The sequence below is a fragment of the Cydia pomonella genome, chromosome 5, assembly GCF_033807575.1.
Source record: "Cydia pomonella isolate Wapato2018A chromosome 5, ilCydPomo1, whole genome shotgun sequence".
NCBI lineage: Eukaryota > Metazoa > Arthropoda > Insecta > Lepidoptera > Tortricidae > Cydia > Cydia pomonella.
This window is the reverse complement of record NC_084707.1, coordinates 1,236,271-1,250,361: the sequence shown is the minus strand read 5'-3', so window position 1 is coordinate 1,250,361 and position 14,091 is coordinate 1,236,271. Positions and strand designations below refer to the sequence as shown.

Sequence of the window (14,091 nt, the reverse complement as noted above, 5' to 3'; positions counted from 1 at the left end):
TATATGATCATTGTTGTTCAGTTTAGTGTGAAAAATTTAGTTCCAATGAAATTCCGCAATATGGTGCGTGATCATTCCTGGTCAGACTTTAACAATATTTGAAATGTAAAAAATACTTTTTCTCTAATTGCCAAAATGTTCAATGTTTAATATTTTTCCATATAAACCATTTAAGGGTTCCGTAGCCAAATAGCAAAAAACGGAACCCTTATAGATTCGTCATGTCCGTCTGTCTGTCCGATTATGTCACAGCCACTTTAAGACACAGAAACTATAAGAGCTATACTGTTCAAACTTGGTAAGTAGATCTGTATTCTATGAACCCGCATTAAGATTTTTACACAAAAATAGACAAAAAAAAACAATAACATTTTGGGGGGTTCCCCATACTTAGAACTGAAACTAAACTAAAAAAATCTTTTTTACATCAAACCCATACGTGTGGGGTATCTAGGGATAGGTCTTCAAAAATGATATTGAGGCTTCGAAAATAATTTTTTTCTAAGCTGAATAGTTTGCGCGAGAGACACTTCCAAAGTGTTAAAATGTGTCCCCCCCCCCCCCCCCCCCCCCCCCCCCGTAACTTCTAAAATGACAGAATGTAAAATCTAAAAAGAATATATGGTATACATTGCCATGCAAAATTCCACGGAAAATTAGTTTGAACGAGATCTAGTAAGTAGTTTTTTTTATATACGTCATAAAATTAAAAAAAAAAAATTCATAAAACTCATACGTGTCGGGGATAGGTCTTAAAAAATGATATTTAGGTTTCTAATATAATTTTTTTCTAAACTGAATAGTTTGCGCGAGAGACACTTCCAAAGTGAAAAAATGTGTGCCCCCCCCCCCTGTAACTTCTAAAATAACAGAATGAAAAATCTTAAAAAATATATGATATACATTACAATGCAAACTTCCACCGAAAATTGGTTTGAACAAGATCTAATAAGTAGTTTTTTTAATACGTCATAAATGGTACGGAACCCTTCATGGGCGAGTCCGACTCGCACTTGGCCGCTTTTTTATACTTTTTAAATATTGTTAACGATAATATGCTGAAATTTGGTGAAATAGAAATAGTTATTTGTTTTACAAGGGGGTACACTCGTGGTTCAAATATGAATCTTTCACTTGCTCGGGTATCAATATTAGCACGAGCGGTTAAACAAACATTGCCTCCGAGTGAAACAACAAATTTTCACCACACCAATCCGAAGAAAATACTAACTATGAAATACCAAAAATTCAAACCAAATAAACGTACTTAATAAAAAATGTATCATTCAAAATCATCATGTAAAAGTCAATTCCACCAGCTAACATAAGGATTTGCATCTGATTACTTTTCCCCCTATGTGGATAATATGCATTTTTCTCAGTTTTTGAACAATCTAGACGGCCTAGCATAGTCCATTGACGATATTCTGCAAGTAGCATCGTAAGCACCCGACTCTGACTATTTTTTTCAGCCTTCGACCTAGGACCATATGTTGGGTTATTAAAGTTTTCAAATATTATTTTTTTCTGGCAAATCTGTTTCGAGTGCCCGCAAATGACTTATCTGCCTTGAAATGGCTTGATTCAGTGATGATATTCTGCAAGTGGCATCGTAAGGACCCGACTCTGACTATTTTTTTCAGCCTTCGACCTAGGAGCATATGTTAGGTTATTAAAGTTTTCAAATATTATTTTTTTCTGGCAAATCTGTTTCGAGCGCCCGCAAATGACTTATCTGCCTTGAATAAGCTTGATTCATTGATGATAGTCTGCAAGTAGCTTCGTAAGGACCCGACTCTGTCTATTTTTTTCAGTCTTCGACCTAGGAGCATATGTTGGGTTATTAAAGTTTTCAAATATTATTTTTTTCTGGCAAATCTGTTTCGAGCGCCCGCAAATGACTTATCTGCCTTGAATGAGCTTGATTCATTGATGATATTCTGTAAGTGGCATCGTAAGGACCCGACTTTGACTATTTTTTTCAGCCTTCGACCTAGGAGCATATGTTGGGTTATTAAAATTTTCAAATATTATTTTTTTCTGGCAAATCTGTTTCGAGCGCCCGCAAATGACTCATCTGCCTTGAATAAGCTTGATTCATTGATGATATTCTGCAAGTGGCATCGTAAGGATCCGACTCTGACTATTTTTTTCAGCCTTCGACCTAGGAGCATATGTTAGGTTATTATAGTTTTCAAATATTATTTTTTTCTGGCAAATCTGTTTTGAGCGCCCGCAAATGACTCATCTGCCTTAAATAAGCTTGATTCATTGATGATATTCTGCAAGTGGCATCGTAAGGATCCGACTCTGACTATTTTTTTCAGCCTTCGACCTAGGAGCATATGTTAGGTTATTAAAGTTTTCAAATATTATTTTTTTCTGGCAAATCTGTTTAAAACGCCCGCAAATGACTTATGTGCCTTGAATAAACATGATCTAGTTACAACATTCTGTGAGTGGCATCGTAAGGACCCGACTCTGAGTATTTTTTTCAGCTTTCGACCTAGGAGCATATGTTGGGTTATTAAAGTTTTCAAATATTTTTTTTTTCTGGCAAATCTGTTTCGAGCGCCCGCAAATGACTTATCTGCCTTGAATAAGCTTGATTCATTGATGATAGTCTGCAAGTGGCATCGTATGGACCCGACTCTGACTATTTTTTTCAGCCTTCGACCTAGGAGCATATGTTGGGTTATTAAAGTTTTCAAATATTATTTTTTTCTGGCAAATCTGTTTTGAACGCCCGCAAATGACTTATCTACCATGAATAAGCATGATCTAGTTACGACATTCTGTGAGTGGCATCGTAAGGACCCGACTCTGACTATTTTTTTCAGCCTTCGACCTAGGAGCATATGTTAGGTTATTTAAGTTTTCAAATATTATTTTTTTCTGGCAAATCTGTTTTGAGCGCCCGCAAATGACTTATGTGCCTTGAATAAGTATAATCCAGTGACGATAGTCTGCAAGTAGTTTCGTAAGGACCCGACTCTGTCTATTTTTTTCAGCCTTCGACCTAGGAGCATATGTTGGGTTATTAATGTTTTCAAATATTATTTTTTTCTGGCAAATCTGTTTTGAGCGCCCGCAAATGACTTATCTACTTTGAATTAACATGATCTAGTTACAACATTCTGTGAGTAGCATCGTAAGGACCCGACTCTGACTATTTTTTTCAGCCTTCGACCTAGGAGCATATGTTGGGTTATTAAAGTTTTCAAATATTATTTTTTTCTGGCAAATCTGTTTTGAGCGCCCGCAAATTACTTATCTGCCTTGAATAAGCTTGATTCATTGATGATATTCTGCAAGTGGCATCGTAAGGACCCGACTCTGACTATTTTTTTCAGCCTTCGACCTAGGAGCATATGTTGGGTTATTAAAGTTTTCAAATATTATTTTTTTCTGGCAAATCTGTTTTGAGCGCCCGCAAATTACTTATCTACCTTGAATAAGCATGATCTAGTTACGATATTCTGTGAGTGGCATCGTAAGGACCCGACTCTGACTATTTTTTTCAGCCTTCGACCTAGGAGCATATGTTGGGTTATTAAAGTTTTCAAATATTATTTTTTTCTGGCAAATCTGTTTTGAGCGCCCGCAAATGACTTATCTACCTTGAATAAGCATGATTTAGTTACGACATTCTGTGAGTGGCATCGTAAGGACCCGACTCTGACTATTTTTTTCAGCCTTCGACCTAGGAGCATATGTTGGGTTATTAAAGTTTTCAAATATTATTTTTTTCTGGCAAATCTGTTTCGAGCGCCCGCAAATGACTTATCTGCCTTGAATAAGCTTGATTCATTGATGATAGTCTGCAAGTGGCATCGTATGGACCCGACTCTGACTATTTTTTTCAGCCTTCGACCTAGGAGCATATGTTGGGTTATTAAAGTTTTCAAATATTATTTTTTTCTGGCAAATCTGTTTTGAACGCCCGCAAATGACTTATCTACCATGAATAAGCATGATCTAGTTACGACATTCTGTGAGTGGCATCGTAAGGACCCGACTCTGACTATTTTTTTCAGCCTTCGACCTAGGAGCATATGTTAGGTTATTTAAGTTTTCAAATATTATTTTTTTCTGGCAAATCTGTTTCGAGCGCCCGCAAATGACTTATCTGCCTTGAATAAGCTTGATTCATTGATGATATTCTGCAAGTAGCATCGTAAGGACCCGACTCTGACTATTTTTTTCAGTCTTCGACCTAGGAGCATATGTTGGGTTATTAAAGTTTTCAAATATTATTTTTTTCTGGCAAATCTGTTTCGAGCGCCCGCAAATGACTTATCTGCCTTGAATGAGCTTGATTCATTGATGATATTCTGTAAGTGGCATCGTAAGAACCCGACTTTGACTATTTTTTTCAGCCTTCGACCTAGGAGCATATGTTGGGTTATTAAAGTTTTCAAATATTATTTTTTTCTGGCAAATCTGTTTTGAGCGCCCGCAAATTACTTATCTACCTTGAATAAGCATGATCTAGTTACGACATTCTGTGAGTGGCATCGTAAGGACCCGACTCTGACTATTTTTTTCAGCCTTTGACCTAGGAGCATATGTTGGGTTATTAAAGTTTTCAAATATTATTTTTTTCTGGCAAATCTGTTTTGAGCGCCCGCAAATGACTTATCTACCTTGAATAAGCATGATTTAGTTACGACATTCTGTGAGTGGCATCGTAAGGACCCGACTCTGACTATTTTTTTCAGCCTTCGACCTAGGAGCATATGTTGGGTTATTAAAGTTTTCAAATATTATTTTTTTCTGGCAAATCTGTTTTGAGCGCCCGCTAATGACTTACGTGCCTTGAATAAGCATAATCTAGTGACGATAGTCTGCAAGTAGCTTCGTAAGGACCCGACTCTGACAATTTTTTTCAGCCTTCGACCTAGGAGCATATGTTGGGTTATTAAAGTTTTCAAATATTATTTTTTTCTGGCAAATCTGTTTCGAGCGCCCGCAAATTACTTATCTGCCGTGAATAAGCTTGATTCAGTGATGACATTCTGCAAGTGGCATCGTAAGGACCCGACTCTGACTATTTTTTTCAGCCTTCGAACTAGGAGCATATGTTGGGTTATTAAAGTTTTCAAATATTATTTTTTTCTGGCAAATCTGTTTTGAGCGCCCGCAAATTACTTATCTACCTTGAATAAGCATGATCTAGTTACGACATTCTGTGAGTGGCATCGTAAGGACCCGACTCTGACTATTTTTTTCAGCCTTTGACCTAGGAGCATATGTTGGGTTATTAATGTTTTCAAATATTATTTTTTTCTGGCAAATCTGTTTTGAGCGCCCGCAAATTACTTATCTACCTTGAATAAACATGATCTAGTTACAACATTCTGTGAGTGGCATCGTAAGGACCCGACTCTGACTATTTTTTTCAGCCTTCGACCTAGGAGCATATGTTGGGTTATTAAAGTTTTCAAATATTATTTTTTTCTGGCAAATCTGTTTCGAGCGCCCGCAAATTACTTATCTGCCGTGAATGAACTTGATTCATTGATGACATGCTGCAAGTGGCATCGTAAGGACCCGACTCTGACTATTTTTTTCAGCCTTCGACCTAGGAGCATATGTTGGGTTATTAAAGTTTTCAAATATTATTTTTTTCTGGCAAATCTGTTTTGAGCGCCCGCAAATTACTTATCTACCTTGAATAAGCATGATCTAGTTACGACATTCTGTGAGTGGCATCGTAAGGACCCGACTCCGACTATTTTTTTCAGCCTTTGACCTAGGAGCATATGTTGGGTTATTAAAGTTTTCAAATATTTTTTTTTTCTGGCAAATCTGTTTTGAGCGCCCGCAAATAACTTATCTGCCTTGAATAAGCTTGATTCATTGACGATATTCTGCAAGTGGCATCGTAAGGACCTGACTCTGACTATTTTTTTCAGCCTTCGACCTAGGAGCATATGTTGGGTTATTAAAGTTTTCAAATATTATTTTTTTCTGGCAAATCTGTTTTGAGCGCCCGCAATTTACTTATCTACCTTGAATAAGCATGATCTAGTTACGACATTCTGTGAGTGGCATCGTAAGGACCCGACTCTGACTATTTTTTTCAGCCTTCGACCTAGGAGCATATGTTGGGTTATTAATGTTATCAAATATTATTTTTTTCTGGCAAATCTGTTTTGAGCGCCCGCAAATTACTTATCTACCTTGAATAAGCATGATCTAGTTACGACATTCTGTGAGTGGCATCGTAAGGACCCGACTCTGACTATTTTTTTCAGCCTTCGACCTAGGAGCATATGTTGGGTTATTAAAGTTTTCAAATATTATTTTTTTCTGGCAAATCTGTTTTGAGCGCCCGCAAATGACTTATCTGCCTTGAATAAGCTTGATTCAATGATGATATTCTGCAAGTGGCATCGTAAGGACCCGACTCTGACTATTTTTTTCAGCCTTCGACCTAGGAGCATATGTTGGGTTATTAAAGTTTTCAAATATAATTTTTTTCTGGCAAATCTGTTTCAAGCGCCCGCAAATGACTTATCTACCTTGAATGAGCATGATCTAGTTACGACATTCTGTGAGTGGCATCGTAAGGACCCGACTCTGACTATTTTTTTCAGCCTTCGACCTAGGAGCATATGTTGGGTTATTAAAGTTTTCAAATATTATTTTTTTCTGGCAAATCTGTTTTGAGCGCCCGCAAATTACTTATCTACCTTGAATAAGCATGACCTATTTACGACATTCTGTTAGTGGCATCGTAAGGACCCGACTCTGACTATTTTTTTCAGCCTTCGACCTAGGAGGATATGTTGGGTTATTAAAGTTTTCAAATATTATTTTTTTCTGGCAAATCTGTTTTGAGTGCCCGCAAATGACTTATCTACCTTGAATAAGCATGATCTAATTACGACATTCTGTGAGTGGCATCGTAAGGACCCAACTCTGACTATTTTTTTCAGCCTTCGACCTAGGAGCATATGTTGGGTTATTAAAGTTTTCAAATAATTTTTTTTCTGGCAAATCTGTTTCGAGCGCCCGCAAATGACTTATCTGCCTTGAATATGCTTGATTTAATGATGATATTCTGCAAGTGGCATCGTAAGGACCCGACTCTGACTATTTTTTTCAGCCTTCGACCTAGGAGCATATGTTGGGTTATTAAAGTTTTCAAATATTATTTTTTTCTGGCAAATCTGTTTTGAACGCCCGCAAATGACTTATCTACCATGAATAAGCATGATCTAGTTACGACATTCTGTGAGTGGCATCGTAAGGACCCGACTCTGACTATTTTTTTCAGCCTTCGACCTAGGAGCATATGTTAGGTTATTAAAGTTTTCAAATAATTTTTTTTCTGGCAAATCTGTTTCGAGCGCCCGCAAATGACTTATCTGCTTTGAATAAGCTTGATTCAATGATGATATTCTGCAAGTGGCATCGTAAGGACCCGACTCTGACTATTTTTTTCAGCCTTCGACCTAGGAGCATATGTTGGGTTATTAATGTTTTCAAATATTATTTTTTTCTGGCAAATCTGTTTTGAGCGCCCGCAAATGACTTATCTACCTTGAATAAACATGATCTAGTTACAACATTTTGTGAGTGGCATCGTAAGGACCCGACTCTGTCTATTTTTTTCAGCCTTCGACCTAGGAGCATATGTTGGGTTATTAAAGTTTTCAAATATTATTTTTTTCTGGCAAATCTGTTTCGAGCGCCCGCAAATGACTTATCTGCCTTAATGAGCTGGATTCATTGATGATATTCTGCAAGTGGCATCGTAAGGACCCGACTCTGACTATTTTTTTCAGCCTTCGACCTAGGAGCATATGTTGGGTTATTAAAGTTTTCAAATATTATTTTTTTCTGGCAAATCTGTTTTGAGCGCCCGCAAATGACTTATCTACCATGAATAAGCATGATCTAGTTACGACATTCTGTGAGTGGCATCGTAAGGACCCGACTCTGACTATTTTTTTCAGCCTTCGACCTAGGAGCATATGTTAGGTTATTAAAGTTTTCAAATATTATTTTTTTCTGGCAAATCTGTTTTGAGCGCCCGCAAATGACTTATGTGCCTTGAATAAGTATAATCCAGTGACGATAGTCTGCAAGTAGTTTCGTAAGGACCCGACTCTGTCTATTTTTTTCAGCCTTCGACCTAGGAGCATATGTTGGGTTATTAAAGTTTTCAAATATATTTTTTTTCTGGCAAATCTGTTTTGAGCGCCCGCAAATGACTTATCTGCCTTGAATAAGCTTGATTCATTGACGATATTCTGCAAGTGGCATCGTAAGGACCTGACTCTGACTATTTTTTTCAGCCTTCGACCTAGGAGCATATGTTGGGTTATTAAAGTTTTCAAATATTATTTTTTTCTGGCAAATCTGTTTTGAGCGCCCGCAAATTACTTATCTACCTTGAATAAGCATGATCTAGTTACGACATTCTGTGAGTGGCATCGTAAGGACCCGACTCTGACTATTTTTTTCAGCCTTCGACCTAGGAGCATATGTTGGGTTATTAATGTTTTCAAATATTATTTTTTTCTGGCAAATCTGTTTTGAGCGCCCGCAAATTACTTATCTATCTTGAATAAGCATGATCTAGTTACGACATTCTGTGAGTGGCATCGTAAGGACCCGACTCTGACTATTTTTTTCAGCCTTCGACCTAGGAGCATATGTTGGGTTATTAAAGTTTTCAAATATTATTTTTTTCTGGCAAATCTGTTTCGAGCGCCCGCAAATGACTTATCTTCCTTGAATAACCATAGTCTAGTGACGATATTCTGCAAGTGGCATCGTAAGGACCTGACTCTGACTATTTTTTTCAGCCTTCGACCTAGGAGCATATGTTGGGTTATTAAAGTTTTCAAATATTATTTTTTTCTGGCAAATCTGTTTTGAGCGCCCGCAAATTACTTATCTACCTTGAATAAGCATGATGTAGTTACGACATTCTGTGAGTGGCATCGTAAGGACCCGACTCTGACTATTTCTTTCAGCCTTCGACCTAGGAGCATATGTTGGGTTATTAAAGTTTTCAAATATTATTTTTTTCTGGCAAATCTGTTTTGAGTGCCCGCAAATGACTTATTTACCTTAAATAAGCATGATTTAATTACGACATTCTGTGAGTGGCATCGTAAGGACCCGACTCTGACTATTTTTTTCAGCCTTCGACCTAGGAGCATATGTTGGGTTATTAAAGTTTTCAAATATTATTTTTTTCTGGCAAATCTGTTTTGAGCGCCCGCTAATGACTTATGTGCCTTGAATAAGCATAATCCAGTGACGATAGTCTGCAAGTAACTTCGTAAGGACCCGACTCAGTCTATTTTTTTCAGCCTTCGACCTAGGAGCATATGTTGGGTTATTAAAGTTTTCAAATATTATTTTTTTCTGCAAATCTGTTTCGAGCGCCCGCAAATGACTTATCTTCCTTGAATAACCATTTTCTAGTGACGATATTCTGCAAGTGGCATCGTAAGGACCTGACTCTGACTATTTTTTTCAGCCTTCGACCTAGGAGCATATGTTGGGTTATTAAAGTTTTCAAATATTATTTTTTTCTGGCAAATCTGTTTTGAGCGCCCGCAAATTACTTATCTACCTTGAATAAGCATGATCTAGTTACGACATTCTGTGAGTGGCATCGTAAGGACCCGACTCTGACTATTTTTTTCAGCCTTCGACCTAGGAGCATATGTTGGGTTATTAAAGTTTTCAAATATTATTTTTTTCTGGCAAATCTGTTTTGAGCGCCCGCAAATGACTTATCTACCATGAATAAGCATGATCTAGTTACGACATTCTGTGAGTGGCATCGTAAGGACCCGACTCTGACAATTTTTTTCAGCCTTCGACCTAGGAGCATATGTTGGGTTATTAAAGTTTTCAAATATTATTTTTTTCTGGCAAATCTGTTTTGAGCGCCCGCAAATGACTTATGTGCCTTGAATAAGTATAATCCAGTGACGATAGTCTGCAAGTAGTTTCGTAAGGACCCGACTCTGTCTATTTTTTTCAGCTTTCGACCTAGGAGCATATGTTGGGTTATTAATGTTTTCAAATATTATTTTTTTCTGGCAAATCTGTTTTCAGCGCCCGCAAATGACTTATCTGCCTTGAATAAACATGATCTAGTTACAACATTCTGTGAGTGGCATCGTAAGGACCCGACTCTGACTATTTTTTTCATCCTTCGACCTAGGAGCATATGTTAGGTTATTAAAGTTTTCAAATATTATTTTTTTCTGGCAAATCTGTTTCGAGCGCCCGCAAATAACTTATCTACCTTGAATAAGCATGATGTAGTTACGACATTCTGTGAGTGGCATCGTAAGGACCCGACTCTGACTATTTTTTTCAGCCTTCGACCTAGGAGCATATGTTGGGTTATTAAAGTTTTCAAATATTATTTTTTTCTGACAAATCTGTTTCGAGCGCCCGCAAATGACTTATCTGTCTTGAATAAGCTTGATTCATTGATGATATTCTGCAAGTGGCATCGTAAGGACCCGACTCTGACTATTTTTTTCAGCCTTCGACCTAGTAGCATATGTTGGGTTATTAAAGTTTTCAAATATTAGTTTTTTCTGGCAAATCTGTTTTGAGCGCCCGCAAATGACTTATCTACCATGAATAAGCATGATCTAGTTACGACATTCTGTGAGTGGCATCGTAAGGACCCGACTCTGACTATTTTTTTCAGCCTTCGACCTAGGAGCATATGTTAGGTTATTAAAGTTTTCAAATATTATTTTTTTCTGGCAAATCTGTTTTGAGCGCCCGCAAATGACTTATGTGCCTTGAATAAGTATAATCCAGTGACGATAGTCTGCAAGTAGTTTCGTAAGGACCCGACTCTGTCTATTTTTTTCAGCCTTCGACCTAGGAGCATATGTTGGGTTATTAATGTTTTCAAATATTATTTTTTTCTGGGAAATCTGTTTTAAGCGCCCGCAAATGACTTATCTACCTTGAATAAACATGATCTAGTTACAACATTCTGTGAGTGGCATCGTAAGGACCCGACTCTGACTATTTTTTTCAGCCTTCGACCTAGGAGCATATGTTGGGTTATTAAAGTTTTCAAATTTTATTTTTTTTGGCAAATCTGTTTCGAGCACCCGCAAACGACTTATCTGCTGTGAATGAACTTGATTCATTGATGACATTCTGCAAGTGGCATCGTAAGGACCCGACTCTGACTATTTTTTTCAGCCTTCGACCTAGGAGCATATGTTGGGTTATTAAAGTTTTCAAATATTATTTTTTTCTGGCAAATCTGTTTTGAGCGCCCGCAAATTACTTATCTACCTTGAATAAGCATGATGTAGTTACGACATTCTGTGAGTGGCATCGTAAGGACCCGACTCTGACTATTTTTTTCAGCCTTCGACCTAGGAGCATATGTTGGGTTATTAAAGTTTTCAAATATTATTTTTTTCTGGCAAATCTGGTTTGAGTGCCCGCAAATTACTTATCTACCTTGAATAAGCATGATTTAATTACGACATTCTGTGAGTGGCATCGTAAGGACCCGACTCTGACTATTTTTTTCAGCCTTCGACCTAGGAGCATATGTTGGGTTATTAAAGTTTTCAAATAATTTTTTTTCTGGCAAATCTGTTTCGAGCGCCCGCAAATGACTTATCTGCTTTGAATATGCTTGATTTAATGATGATATTCTGCAAGTGGCATCGTAAGGACCCGACTCTGACTATTTTTTTCAGCCTTCGACCTAGGAGCATATGTTGGGTTATTAATGTTTTCAAATATTATTTTTTTCTGGCAAATCTGTTTTGAGCGCCCGCAAATGACTTATCTACCTTGAATAAACATGATCTAGTTACAACATTCTGTGAGTGGCATCGTAAGGACCCGACTCTGTCTATTTTTTTCAGCCTTCGACCTAGGAGCATATGTTGGGTTATTAAAGTTTTCAAATATTATTTTTTTCTGGCAAATCTGTTTCGAGCGCCCGCAAATGACTTATCTGCCTTGAATGAGCTTGATTCATTGATGATATTCTGCAAGTGGCATCGTAAGGACCCGACTCTGACTATTTTTTTCAGCCTTCGACCTAGGAGCATATGTTGGGTTATTAAAGTTTTCAAATATTTTTTTTTTCTGGCAAATCTGTTTTGAGCGCCCGCAAATGACTTATCTACCATGAATAAGCATGATCTAGTTACGACATTCTGTGAGTGGCATCGTAAGGACCCGACTCTGACTATTTTTTTCAGCCTTCGACCTAGGAGCATATGTTAGGTTATTAAAGTTTTCAAATATTATTTTTTTCTGGCAAATCTGTTTTGAGCGCCCGCAAACGACTTATGTGCCTTGAATAAGTATAATCCAGTGACGATAGTCTGCAAGTAGTTTCGTAAGGACCCGACTCTGTCTATTTTTTTCAGCCTTCGACCTAGGAGCATATGTTGGGTTATTAATGTTTTCAAATATTATTTTTTTCTGGCAAATCTGTTTTCAGCGCCCGCAAATGACTTATCTACCTTGAATAAACATGATCTAGTTACAACATTCTGTGAGTGGCATCGTAAGGACCCGACTCTGACTATTTTTTTCATCCTTCGACCTAGGAGCATATGTTAGGTTATTAAAGTTTTAAAATATTATTTTTTTCTGGCAAATCTGTTTCGAGCGCCCGCAAATGACTTATTTGCCGTGAATGAACTTGATTTGTTGATGACATTCTGCAAGTGGCATCGTAAGGACCCGACTCTGACTATTTTTTTCAGCCTTCGACCTAGGAGCATATGTTGGGTTATTAATGTTTTCAAATATTATTTTTTTCTGGGAAATCTGTTTTAAGCGCCCGCAAATGACTTATCTACCTTGAATAAACATGATCTAGTTACAACATTCTGTGAGTGGCATCGTAAGGACCCGACTCTGACTATTTTTTTCAGCCTTCGACCTAGGAGCATATGTTGGGTTATTAAAGTTTTCAAATTTTATTTTTTTTGGCAAATCTGTTTCGAGCGCCCGCAAATGACTTATCTGCCGTGAATGAACTTGATTCATTGATGACATTCTGCAAGTGGCATCGTAAGGACCCGACTCTGACTATTTTTTTCAGCCTTCGACCTAGGAGCATATGTTGGGTTATTAAAGTTTTCAAATATTATTTTTTTCTGGCAAATCTGTTTTGAGCGCCCGCAAATAACTTATCTACCTTGAATAAGCATGATGTAGTTACGACATTCTGTGAGTGGCATCGTAAGGACCCGACTCTGACTATTTTTTTCAGCCTTCGACCTAGGAGCATATGTTGGGTTATTAAAGTTTTCAAATATTATTTTTTTCTGGCAAATCTGTTTTGAGTGCCCGCAAATGACTTATTTACCTTGAATAAGCATGATTTAATTACGACATTCTGTGAGTGGCATCGTAAGGACCCGACTCTGACTATTTTTTTCAGCCTTCGACCTAGGAGCATATGTTGGGTTATTAAAGTTTTCAAATATTATTTTTTTCTGGCAAATGTGTTTTGAGCGCCCGCAAATGACTTATCTGCCTTGAATAAGCTTAATTCAATGATGATATTCTGCAAGTGGCATCGTAAGGACCCGACTCTGACTATTTTTTTCAGCCTTCGACCTAGGAGCATATGTTGGGTTATTAAAGTTTTCAAATATTATTTTTTTCTGGCAAATCTGTTTTGAGCGCCCGCTAATGACTTATGTGCCTTGAATAAGCATAATCCAGTGACGATAGTCTGCAAGTAACTTCGTAAGGACCCGACTCTGACTATTTTTTTCAGCCTTCGACCTAGGAGCATATGTTGGGTTATTAAAGTTTTCAAATATTATTTTTTTCTGGCAAATCTGTTTCGAGCGCCCGCAAATGACTTATCTTCCTTGAATAACCATAGTCTAGTGACGATATTCTGCAAGTGGCATCGTAAGGACCTGACTCTGACTATTTTTTTCAGCCTTCGACCTAGGAGCATATGTTGGGTTATTAAAGTTTTCAAATATTATTTTTTTCTGGCAAATCTGTTTTGAGCGCCCGCAAATTACTTATCTACCTTGAATAAGCATGATTTAGTTACGACATTCTGTGAGTGGCATCGTA

General features: G+C 37.4%; 1 long non-coding RNA gene across 1 annotated transcript; it reads right to left on the bottom strand.

The window, feature by feature from the left end:
- Positions 1 to 700: 700 nt before the first annotated feature.
- LOC133518370 (uncharacterized) lies at positions 701 to 1,894 on the bottom strand. The gene is made up of 2 exons (XR_009799469.1): positions 1,823 to 1,894; positions 701 to 1,651 (listed from the first exon to the last, which is right to left on the bottom strand). It is a non-coding gene; the product is annotated as an uncharacterized LOC133518370 (long non-coding RNA).
- Positions 1,895 to 14,091: the final 12,197 nt, after the last annotated feature.